We start from the raw sequence: 13326 nt of genomic DNA on the forward strand, positions 1-13326 counted from the left end.
GTCCCTAGATTTACAAAGGATAAAAAAATAGGCATGGGAATCTCACAAAGGCTTCATATATCCATATATCCAAATATTCACAGCAGCGTTAGAGTCTTGGTTCTATACTGATCCTGAGTTATGGGGAAGGAAATAGAATCAACATCACAATACTCTCATCTTCCAGTAAGATCCTAGAAAAGGAAAAGGCTGTGTGAAATGCTTTATGGAAAGCATAAGGACAAAACAACCCTTCTAAAGGTGAGTATGTTCATCATGCACCACACACAGTAAACTGACAGTAGTTCCATGAAGCTTCCATCTGCCATCTTACCACTCCCTTCCTCAAGTGGCAGAGGGAGAACCAAAAGTAGTGACGTGGCCACAGGACATCATCATCCATCCATATATAATAATGTCAGTACTTCCTGGTTATAAATCATTAGGAAAGGCCTTTTCCTCCCTTGATCCACAGTTCCCCAAAATGTGTGTAATAACATGACTAAGTGCCACTACTCCAAATAAATGACCGACATAGTCACAATCTGTATTCTTTTATACAGACATGATAGTCATGGAAAGAAGCCAAAGCTGAACAAACACAAGAAATACAGACTGAGTGCAAAGTAGTAATGGCCAGATATCCTCAACTGGATGATTCCCATTTTTTCTCTATGATCCACTCAATGTCTTAGACGAATATTTCCAACTCAACTCCCAAATGAATGTTCCATAAATCATCAAGTACAAGATATCAAGAACAGCAAACCTTTTGTGAAGAATTTTTTTTTACTGTTTTAGAAAATCAAAAATACAGGTATCCCTTGCTTTTCAAAATTTCACCTTACGCCACTTTGCTTTTACAAAACTTACCTAAGTACCTCTAACCAAAAGAAATTTGAGGAGGATTTTCACTTTTATGAAAAAAGGTGAAAAGCAAAAACAGCTTTAGCATTTGTTCTGCAGGGGGCCATTATAGAGGCAGTACTCACCCCAAGCAGTGAGAGTGCTCCTTCGCTGGGAACTACGCTCAGCATCTCAACTTCAAGCCTCCAGAGCATTGAACTGTGTCTGTGAACATCTGTGCTTTATCTCATTTTATTTTGTGCATCCCTTAGCAACATGTGTCCTAAGGTAATTGCTTCTTCGTTTTATGCCATTTCAGCTGATGAAAGATTTCATAGGAACACTCTACTTTCAGATAGCAGGGGAAACCTGTAGTATTTAATTTTCAAGCCAAGCACTCACTGTGCCTTCTGCAAAGCTGAGTGTGTATGCCCATATGTTGAGGAACTTCCAAAATTACCAACAATATAAAACTGGAATGTTTTCTTCACCTTTATCAAGTCTCCATTTTATTAAGAATTCTATCAGTCTGTCACATTTAATACTGACATGCCTCCTCGGAAAAAATCCTAGGTCTCACTCCTGTCCTTCCCTCCACTACAGTTGCCAAGAAGGGACAAATAAATCTAATGAAGATTATCCAAAACTGCATCATTTAAGTTTGTTTATGGAACAATAAGAAATGAACCCTCGTACCAGACTGGTTGTAAGGTTTTTTTTTAATTATGGAAAAATTCCAATGCCTTTTCTGCTGCATCCATTTAGAAGAACTCAAGTATACTACCAGCTGTCTGTTGATTCACTGGTTGATTGTGGGCAAGAGTCATTTAATGTCTCTGTGCTTTGCCAGATGATATTGGCCATCTATTCTCCATTCATTGATAAAACAGTGTTTTCTGAGGCACTTTGAACCCTGCAAAAGAAAGCACTTATTCAGTACCAACCAAAAAAAAAAAAAAAAAAAAAAAAGGCAAAATAAATATGTTGTATTGGCAATTCGTTGAAAATGAGGAATTATCCAACATGACTGGAAATATGAGTCACTAAGACCATGGGCCAAGTGACAAGTTTCTGCAGATTTGCAGACTATGCCCATTTCCAGGTTTTTTAAAAATAAGGGAGTCGATTTTGGCATCAAGATCATATATAAGCAGGAATTCTCATAAAAAATCTGGGTAAAAACGTATAAGTAAGGGCTTCCCTGGTGGCGCAGTGGTTGAGAGTCTGCCTGCCGATGCAGAGGACACGGGTTCATGCCCCGGTCCGGGAAGATCCCACATGCCGCGGAGCGGCTGGGCCTGTGAGCCATGGCCGCTGAGCCTGCACGTCCGGAGCCTGTGCTCTGCAACGGGACAGGCCACAACAGTGAGAGGCCCGCATACCGCAGAAAAAAGAAAAAAAAAACATATAAGTAAGTACTCAGCATTTGGTTAGATCATTAAGAAGGTGAGTTTGTAAGAAGGAAAAATAATTAAAGAACTGAGAATTTAATTATCAGAACTCATACCTGCCCGGATATTTATTTTATTTTTATTTTTTATAAATCACACTCCTGTTTTAACTAGCTTTAGGGTGAAAGTAAAAACAACAACAAAAATGTACTTAAATTTTATTACTAAAAAAGCAATAGCCAGAAAGTAAAGTGATTAATACCATAAAGAAAAACCAATAGGTCAATGGTGTGTGAGCTGAGAAAAACCAGCCTCAAGACAAAAATAAAATAAACTGTATGAGAAAATATGCCAAATAATCCAGTTTTCACATTAATTACACCAACAAATTTTTTAAGCATTAGACACCAGAATTTAAAAATCAATTTGTTTATTCATATTATATAATATTTTACGTGCTTTTTGGCCAGGTCATATGATCATAATTCTAAGCCCACTTGGTAACAAAAAAGGAATAAACAGCTAACTTTTAAGAAAGACCCATCCTCACTGAGTCGGAGTGAATAGAATACTCAACTAGAAGTTAGGACACCTAACTAATTGTGTTCTAATTCTAATTGTTCTAATTGTGGCAAATCATTTACAACATCTCTGGACAGTTTTTCATCCACAAAATGAAGAATTTGGTGATAATCACTTGAAATTTTGTTCTTCCAGATAATTAAGAAAAGGAAGATTATGGAAAATACTCATTAACTGCGATGAAGGATAAATATGTAGATTTTTATACCTATGGCACTTAAGTCAAAGGGATTGGGTGGATATGAAAGCAAAAATAACAGTAATCTCTACTGTCTCCATCACATCAGAGATGTGCTGAAAGACAACACCCACCTTGAAAAATGAACATTGGGTTAAATTTTCCTACACTTTGCCAGAAAGTAAAATCACAACTAATCACTATCAAAACCTGACTGGTAGGATTCCACTGGAAGAGCATCTTTCTATTTAAAAACTTAATCAAGTTCTCCACCATTACTTTCTCCTCTGTCCTCCATCCAACTACTCTAAACCTAAGCATCAACAGAAAAAAAGAAGAAAAAGGAAAAGCATGGAACCCCCGGAAGTATAAATTTAGGGTACTTTGGATCTGACATATTAATACATTTAGATTTTTAATACTCCTTTGGTTCTAACAATGAAAATGTTCATTCATCCTGCTATATGAGTCAACATAAGTTAATAAATCTTTCCTTTCGGCCACTTGAAAACTCTTAAAACACATTCCTGTAAGTCAAGTCAGAGAGGAAGTTACTTAACTCCTAAGAAAACCAAGGCACAAAATCACTTAATGATAATTTCATTAGATTTCTGGAAAAGCTATGACTTTAATCAAAATACAAGATCATGACCCTACCTTCTACCCAAAGCTCAAGGCACTGTGCCGTGTGGATTAAAAGATTACACAGAACAATGTTAACTCATCCCTTCAAGAAAATTCCAAAAACACAAGTTCTATAATGTCTATTTACAGCCAAAAGCCCTTTCTTAGTTAATATTATTAACAGACTCATCTAGAGTCATAATTCATCTGATGAGCCAGTTAATTATTAATTTTCATACATCATTTCATTTCCTTAGGCTACATTTAGCCTTTGTTACATTTTCCATTCCTTATGCCACAAGCATTTCTTACCCTGCATAGAAAACCTGATAATGAGACACAAAATGCCTGTCAGCAAACAAACTGCTCCTGGGCTGGCTTCTTATATATACGTCTAAACCATCTAAAATAGAGTTTTTATTGATTCTTTTTATTTTTCCCGCTTCGGGTTAATGATTGTATAATTTCATTAACATTGCCTTTTCAACATCACTGCCTTGATCGCTAATAGGCCCCTGCTATTCCCATGGGTTTCTCTAGTTACAGCTTTGTAGCCAGAAGAATATAGAAATGAAAAGCCTATTGATAGATAATATAAGGTATTCTCGTGCACTGCTGCAGTGTGAAGCACGTTTTGCAATTCAATCAAGGACAGATAGAGCTGAATGTTCTTAGATCCTAGGAGTTCATTTTAATAAGCAGAATGTACCTTGTCTTAACACAGGTGACTGACTCCTCAGAAAAGATTGTATAAACAAACACCAATCGTGTAAGTCATTTTATTGGCAACAATATAAACACAGCTATATTAGATGTCACCAATAAATCAAAATTATTCTTGTCTGCAATTTTAACAAGAGGAAAGTGCAAACATGTGCCTGCGAAGCTGGAGGATACTATAGAGGAAATGCACTGGATGCATACAATATCATTTCTCTAAACTGAAAGTATATTAAGTAACCAGCAACAAAGTTTAGTTGATCATTTCCGTGTTTTCATAACTTTATACAGTGAGACTGACACTCTCACAGACTTTACAACAGAGGTCACACAGAAACAGGGATGGAATAATTCCATATTTGGGATGTGGAGTGGAAACTTGGGGAGGTTACACCTTGTAACTAGTACATATAGACCGTATAGTCACTTGGGCACTCCCAAGGTCTAATATATGTAATTCGAGAATATTAACATATTTATTTTGAATACTAAGATGTTTATAGCTATTACTCAAGCAATATAATCACCAATAAAATGAAATCAAAGAAGTTTAGCTTTGAGTTATACCATACTTTACTTAAAAGTATGAAGACAAATCAGTGTTCCCTTCAGAAATTCAAGACCATTCTACCAAAGACCACTCAGAAAAGATTATATAATGAACTTATGGATCCCATCTAATAGAATTCCTGACTCTGTTTTAATCTGTGATTACAACTCTTTGCTATCGAATTAGAGAGATACACATTTTAACTTTTTATATAAAATTTTCTTAAAAATAAAAATAATCTTCCCTAAATTTATAGAGTAAAATATCTGGCAGTGCCTTTTTAATCAAATTTAGTGGCTACGATACTAAAAATGTGGGTAGTCATTATGGACAGGACACTGAGGAAAGGAAGGAAAGGGAAAGGGAGAAGAGGGACAGAAAGAAGGAGAGAGAAGGAAGGGGAGGGGAAGGCAGTGCTAAAAAATGACCAAATCTAATGCAGGAATTTATTCTGTAGTTAGTTAATCCTAACTTAAAAATCAGAAGCAGCATTGAGAACATTCCACACGATGCTAGTGATTACGGATATCTGGAAGAAATATAGAACCTTCAAGAAAATACTGCTGGAGGGCATTATTAGAAGTTCAATAACCTCTCTTAGAATCTACTTTCCACACTTCAATGCATCTATGCAACTCTCATATCCCCCTAACTTACTAAATGTCACTATTTTTAGTAGCAATTACCTACAAGTGTTTCATCAACTTTGCCTCAGTCATGAACTCATCAATGAGTACAGAAAGTTCTAGAAAAATATGGCCCTACCAAAAAACGGCAACAGAGAGGGGGATAGTTAGGGATTCCCTTAGTCAGCTGCAAGAAATCACACACAATGAGAACGAACTTGAAACCAAAAAGATTTTTGAGACAAACATAGGTAAGTTCAGAAAGGTAACCATGCCTTGGCCCATGCATTGGCCCAAGGTGAATATGGGCCATAAGTTCCTAGATCTATGTTTAACAAAGTAATGTTTCTAAAGCACTGTTTTTCAAATTGACGGCAATCCATTGGTGAGCCCTGAAATCAATTATTCAATGGCAAAACATTTTTTAATGAAATAGAACCAACTAGAATAAAACAGAAGCTATCAATGTGCATCAAATATATTAATGGTTAAGAATTGTTTCCTTTTAATGATTTGTGGGTGTATATGTCTGCATATCTATATGCATATAGTGTATTCTGGGTAAGATGAAAAATATATTTTCTGGTGGGTTGCAGACAAAAAAGCATAAAAGCTACTGTTATGGAAGCATTTGGACTATCTGCCTGCCCAGGTACTTAACAGGAATATCTGTAGACATAGACAGAATTAAACAACCAAAGTAAAACAAATACCATAATATAGCCGTAATAAAGAAAAGATCTAAATGTTTGACATTTTTAGCTTTATGAAAAATAAGGCTTAAATCACACAAAGCTACACTCCTACCACTGTTATCTTTCACTTTATCTTTTATTTAGCATCAACTGATCAACTGTGCTCTACAAATATCAATTAACCAACTGACTACCAGAATCAGGATCAAAATGACTGACAATTTTATATATTCCCTGTTCTAAAGGGTACATGACCTTCCCTGGAATAAAACTTCACTTTTACAGTGATAAAGAGGGAAAGTATAAATTAACACATAACTGCCTTTGAGAACTGACTTTTTTTTGAAATCTGTTCTTAATACGAGTTAACCATCAGATCCTATGAAGAGGAATTTGAAATGGAAAAACGAACACATTCCCAGTGATGTCACCACTGAATTAATTACCTGAATTGCAAAGAGTGAACAAACACCACATGGCCATGGTTTGAGACACAAAGCCTTCTTCAGAAATATAAAAGAAAAGTAACTGGCTGGAGATTTTTCTTTAAAAAAAAAAAATCCATCCTCACACAAGGAGATACACAGGTTGTAAAATACGGCAAATGAAAGTGCATTCTTTGTCACCTAGTATGTATAAATAACTACTCAGCCCATATGAATAGCTATTTGCAAAGCTAAAACTCACTATATGTTCAAAAGGATAATAAACATCTACCTATGGAAGATTCTAGAAATAAATTGAATTTAGCACTCATTAAACCAAATATTCAAATATATTAAATTATCCCTATCACTTGTGTAACTGAGTGATTTCTTTCCTTCAGTGTAGTTAGTTATTCCTTAAAAGTAACCAATGTAACTATTTTTAGCTGTTGGTAGACAGAAGTTTTATACAAGTTAAATTATGTTCACTGACATCACTGCAGAAGTATGAATGTCCACAACAATGACTAGGCCCTTAACCAACATGACAACATATTTATTTAAAAAAAAAAAAAAAACCCTACATGAATGACTCAGTCAAGTTACAGACAGAAGTGGAATCTATTGGTCATGCTGCAAAGGTTGAGAAAACATTAATCCATTTCTTCACACACAGGAATAACAAGAATTCATATGTAGGCCTGGCATCTGGTTACTTTTGTGTGTACAGTATTCAGCAGGCCTAGAAATGAAACTTCATAGATCTGGCTCAGAACTTCTGAAATAACTGACAATGAGAAAGCCTGACCTTTTTATCAAGGAGCCTGGGATGGGGTCTGATCTTGCACTATAATCCTATCTGCCCATCTGCAGTTCAGCAAGGCTTGCTGCACCTGAAGGAATGTGTAGTTGTTCCCATTCTTGGCCTGAAGAGATCATGTCAGACAAGAATGGCCCCCACCAGCTTTCTTTACTTCAAGTCTGCTTTCAACTACTTAGAGCCTTCATGATTCCAGTTTTACAAATAAATCCCCTGATTTTGTTCCCACAGTAGAAAATGATTAGATCCTTGTTTCTGTTCATCCTACATACTGCCTTTGAGTCCACCTGAGTGGTGTTTCCCCTCCTCCCTTCTTTTGCCCTCTGTTTCCCCAAATCCAGATTCTATTCAACCTCCAGGCCCACCCCACCTTAGGCCTTCTCTGATCCTCTCTTAATCCCTCTGTCTCTGATCTGTAAAATGGTGAGAATTACACTGTTGTACCTAGTTCACAGCATTACAGAATATTAAATGAGATAATGCACGTTACTTGTTTAGCACACTGTCTGGTACATAGAAGGATCCAATAAATGTTGACTATTTCACTCTATGTACACCTCCTTTAACATTCATAACTTTCTGCATTGCCTTATAGTTATTTGCCTATGTTTCATCTTCCTGTCTAAATTCTAATTTCATTAAGTTTTAGGACTGTGTCTAAATTACCTCTGAACTCTCCCCAGCCCTTATAGGTACACAGATTATTTTATATTATACCTTTATATTTATATTTTTCACACTACCTGTGTCACACATATTGACTTTTCATATACATTTATGCACATATATTTATTATATTTATAGTTATCACACTGTACTGCTTATTTATACTGAAAAGCATAGTATAAATGAAATATATAATTATATATTTATACATTAATATCCTATATTTATCATTTATTGCCTGAATAAATATAGTCTAAGTAAGGTGTGACCATAAAATCATGAACCTTACGCTCTGTGCCTTGTTGAACCAGTTTAATTACAGTTGTGTGCTTCCTGGTCTATTCCTCCCAGTCTATTCCTTTCTTTATTAGAACAAAGCAGCATAAAAACTCCATCTCACTCTTCTGAGCCAGCATATTATTCTTGTCTTTACCTTGGCATACTCGTGAACAATGAGAAATCCTAACTAAAAGTCACAAAACAAATACAGTAATTTCAGTACTTTCACCCAGGCGCTTCTTTGCATGTTGGGGGAGTGGGGGGGGGTGTGCTATCCCTAACAGAGAGACTGCCGAATGCATTCTGGGCTGTCACGGTGGTAGCTGCTCCTCAGCATTCTCCTTGCTCACCCTAAGCTGGCTTCACTCATGTTCAGTCTCCCTAATCAGACAGTCATTAGGATGGAGAATAGGGCTTCTGCTTCTGTCAGCGTTTTTCCTTAATTCTGTCATATTAAGTAACGCCTGACCAACCAATTTCTGCAAGCCAAAATGTTCCCCTAAACTTTAAAGGGGAGTCCAAATTATTTGACCTACTAAAAGGTTGTTATATCAGCAAAAGAAGCCAGACCCAAGGGTGCATATTGAATTATCCCATTTACATAAGGTATTAAAAAGACGGGCAACATTATTACATCTCGTAGAAGTTAAGGCAGTCATTACTCTTGAGGAGAACACAGTGACTGGAAGGGCTGGGGGAAGACAGTGATGAGAAGAGAGTAAGAGTGATGTTTCTGGGGTGTTGGTAATGTTCCATTTCTTAATCCAGATGCTAGTTATTCAGTTGTGTTCAGTTTGTGAAAATTCATCAAGCTTAAGATGTATGTACTTTATCAATATTTTATTTTATCTCAATAAAAATATTTTATCTCAATAAAAATTTTGGACTTTGTGTCAACTCTGCCTCAAGTAAGTGGAAAACTAGGAAAACTTGGAATTTGAGCATCTTTTAATCAAACTACATGTTAATGTCATTTCAAAGACTTTATTGTAAGTTTTATCCTCCTGGAAAGAGTAAGGCAGCATGGTTATATTGCACAGATTTCCTATGTGCCGTTTATTTATGTTTTAAATTTATTTTCAGTCCTGATTGAGTCTATGAGCCAACCAAACTTTAAGAAAAGTTAAATGTTAAGTCTTGTATTTCAATCTTCCTTATAATATCCTCTACAGAAAATAATTACACAGAAAATGACTTCTCCAAGGAAGAGAATGTGCACAGGATGCCATTTCCTGAATTATCTCCTTCAAGAAGTACTCCTTCTATACTCTGGAAGAACTACAAATTAACATTACAACTCCAGAGATCAATAACTACAATATGAGAGAGACAACACCGGAAAGAATGTCCTCAAATTAATTTACTAGCAGGAAAGAACACTCAGAGAAAAAAGACTAAGAACACTGAGCTCTCTTCTGAAATGATGGAAAGACCACTTTCTGCCATATAAATGAAGGTAGGGCTGGTACATGATCAGTTCCTCCCAAGCAAACCAACCGACCCCCCAAGTATTCAATTTCTGACAGACTCTTTACTATTAAGGAACTTGTATGTTATCGGGAACCAGAGAAAAGATGCTCTCTCAAACTGGCCTAATGTGAACCAAGGAGAGATGGAGTTACAGCAGCAATTAGATTTAACTATTCACACTGCAGGATTACTGAGTCCTCTGGGTAACAAAGGAAAGGACTTCAACTACCAACAAGGAAAGGTGTTTGAAAGTAACTGGAAAAGAAATCCCCACTCTTCCTTTCCAAGGTAGTGTTAGGGCTAATCTGGCTGCATAGACAACTAGTGAAAACATATGAAAACTGTAAAGCATTCAAAGGCGATCATTAAACTTCAACAGTTCCCAATTGCAAAAATAACATCACACTCTCCTGTCTCTAAGTGGCTTCAAACAGTCATTGTGGCAGATCCTTTTTCTACAAATTTTGCTGGTTGCAGCTGTTTCACACTTCACTGTAAGCAAACTTGAAGGAGGGAGAAAAGAAGGAATGGGAAAATTTAAACCAATACAAATCAATTTTATACAAAAAAAAAAGTTTCCCCATTTATGTAAAAAGGGAGGTCCAGTCAGAAATGCTACAGAGAGGGAAACAGACGTCTGGCTAACTCCCAAGGCAGAAATCATGACTCATCAAAGCTTTCAGAAGGGACAGAATGAGACTCTGCATTTGTCTTGAGTTCACCTTCAGGCCAAGGAATGCTCTCTGAACTGGGAACTGGGAAACTTGATTGTCTGCCCTGCGACTGTGACAACTGGCTCTGAGGCCCTGGGCAAAACTCCTAAAACTCTCTGGGTCTCAGTTTCCTCATCTGTAGGTGATAACCAAGATCCCATCATACGTGAGATTCCCTCTTTCCACAACCTAAAGGGAACTGGTCCACTGGGGGGAGCTGCAGAACATTCCTCTTCTCAAACTCCAGAGCCCCGGGCCCAAACTCTGGGGCGACGCTATGTCCTACAAGTAGGTGGGGAGAGGGTGCAAAGCCCTCTTCTCTGCAAGAAGGGGCCGCAATTCCTGCTATCAAGTCCCTGCGTTTCCGGAAGTACCCTCCACCCCCACCCCCTGCCCTGGGTTTAGATGCTGCAGGGATGAGGGCCCAGCTGATGTCCGGGAAAGCCTAGTAAGGGGGTGAGGAATACCGAGGTGGGGGGGCTCTCCAGCCAGGAGGAGGGCTGGAGAGATCGGGAGAGGTGCCGGGGACCCGCCGGGCGAAGGAGAAGCGTGTGGGGCAGGACAGGAGAAGGGCAGCACTTATCTGCTCATGACCCCCCGTATCTTGGCCACCGGAGATCCGAGGCCCATGCCCCTGGGCTCTCTGGCAAGGAGTGAGGGGCGGGTCCGGGGAGGCAGAGGCGACAAAGCCCTGCTGGGGACGCGCTGCTGCGACCCCGTTACTCCCTGGCCGCCTCTGCCCCTAACCCTCGGCCTTGTCCGCAACCGAGCGCAGCAAAACAAAACAAACTCGTGCAGGCTTCCTGTTGTGCAACCCAGTCCTGAGTAAGTCGGGGCCGAATGAGCGCTGCGGCTGGCCCGCGGCTGGGAAGTCCAAGAGGCAGGGAGCAGCGCGCTGCCCGGCCCAATCCCGGATCCCGAGGAAGTCGCAGCCTGCTCGCCGCTCCCGGGAGCGCACGCTCCCGCCGGCCCGAAGCCCCCACCCAGCTATCGCCCTAATCCTTGTTCTTTCACTTCTTGCCTCTTAGACACCCCCAAGTCGAGGGTGCGACTCAGGAAGCCAGAAATGACCTTTCAGAAAGTTTCTCCCTACAGGTACCTAATTGAATCATCCATAGGATGACAAATCCGTCAGGGCCAAGTTTTCCAGACATTTGGGTGACTTCCTCATCACCGAAGTGACTTGTCAGCTCCAGTGAGTAACTTCGAAGTGTCGCTCTGGGCAAGGTGTGTGTTTAGGAGAAAGCCGGCTGCTCACTCACGCTTTCCAGAAAGCGGCCTCGGGCGACTTCAGAATACACACAGGGTCATTTATAGGGACTGGAGTTGTGCGCAGGACAAAGTCCCCGAGACTGAGACATTTCCCAAACAGTGCTGACATTTTGTCGGGCCCTATAAAAATGTAAATGTGAGGTGACAAACCTAGTGGGGAGTGTGCGCGTCTGAATCTGTGCATTTTGCGGCGTGGGTTTATAGTTATAGTTACAAGACCTGGCGGCTGCGAGTCGCTGGACCCGTCCCCACGAGGAGTTAATGTACCCCCTACCGGAGGACCTCCGGAGCAATGGGGAGGGACATGGGCTTGGGTGAGGCACAACATGGAAAACAGCCTTCGTTAGAGCTCCACAAACACGTGGAACTGGCAAAGGCAACTAAAGCCCCGTGAGCGCGAGAGAGACCTCATGTCAACCCATCAATTCCCACTTCTCCAAAGTTTCCCTTCAGTGGGGACTCATGGGTGGCGTGCACAACCATGCCCTTGCGTTCCGTAACCTGCCCTGATTTTGTAGCCTTCTGGACCCTGTAGTTTAGAAGAAAAGCCAAAAACAAAAAAAGTCTTCCTCATTAGAAAAACTTTAAAACCTTGTTGATTTCCTCTCCGTCTTCTTCAGTCGACGCTTTTAGACAACTGACGAGAACACGGCTTGACTCCTAATTGAGAATTGTTATCTATCTCAGTAAACAGACCTTCTAGAGAATCTGGGTGTTGGAGTGCACGTATTCTTAAACCTGAGCGAACGCCACCCGCTCAGCGTGGAAACAGTTCTAATACCTAGTTTGTATCTCTGAGCGTTGCAACTCCCCCACATTCTCAAGCGCCCGGCTTCTCCCGTCTCTCGCCTGCGAGCAAAGTTCCTATGGCATCCACTTACCAGGTAACCGGGATTTCCACAACAAAGCCTGGCGTGCGGGTCCCTTCCCCCGGCCAGCCTGAGCGAGTGACAGCGGGCGGCCAGCGCTGGCGAGGAGAAACTTGGGGCTCCAGCCCTTCAGCGCGCTCCCCCGGCTCTGCCTCCTTCGGAAATGAAAACTCCCATCCAAGCAGGGGGACAGAGCGCGGAAACCCGGCCCAAGTGCCGTGTGTGCGCGCGCGTGTGCTAGGGCAGCGGCGGCAGGGGGAGGAGGGGGCAGAAGTGGGGTGGCTGTACCCTCGGCATCAGCTCATTCTGCCGCCCCCTCCCCGCGCGCATACATACACACACACACACACACACACACACACACGGAGCAAATAATATCTTTAAAAAGTTGAGTTTCGACTTTGTGCCTCGCGCGTCCTGTTCATCTTCGCCCTGGGCCTGGGGGTGCGTCTGGGGGCCGGCGCGGGATGCTGGCTAACTGCTTTCGGCGGGTTCCGTCGGGAGGACGCTGGTGCGAGCCTAGACGGCTGCGGGCAGCGAACGGGGCTGCGGGGAGGGGCAGTGGTGGCGGCCCCAGCGCTAGTGCCCGTGCGCGCCACGCTCTGGGCTGCCCTGGCGGCG

The 13326-nt window shown here is 40.8% G+C and overlaps 1 protein-coding gene across 3 annotated transcripts in view; it reads right to left on the reverse strand.

Moving 5' to 3' along the window:
* The window catches only part of GLIS3 (GLIS family zinc finger 3), a 504645-nt gene extending 491643 nt beyond the window's left edge, over positions 1-13002 (reverse strand). Inside the window, exon 1 of one of the 3 annotated variants that reach the window (XM_060300887.1) lies at positions 12718-13002. The gene's annotated coding sequence lies outside the window, so the exon portion shown is untranslated. Of the gene's footprint in view, positions 1-971; positions 1066-12717 lie in introns of those variants that run through there. The other 2 variants (XM_030877089.2, XM_060300884.1) reach the window with 2 other exon arrangements.
* Between the last annotated feature and the right edge of the window lie 324 nt (positions 13003-13326).

Source organism: Globicephala melas, chromosome 6 (genome assembly GCF_963455315.2).
Source record: "Globicephala melas chromosome 6, mGloMel1.2, whole genome shotgun sequence".
NCBI lineage: Eukaryota > Metazoa > Chordata > Mammalia > Artiodactyla > Delphinidae > Globicephala > Globicephala melas.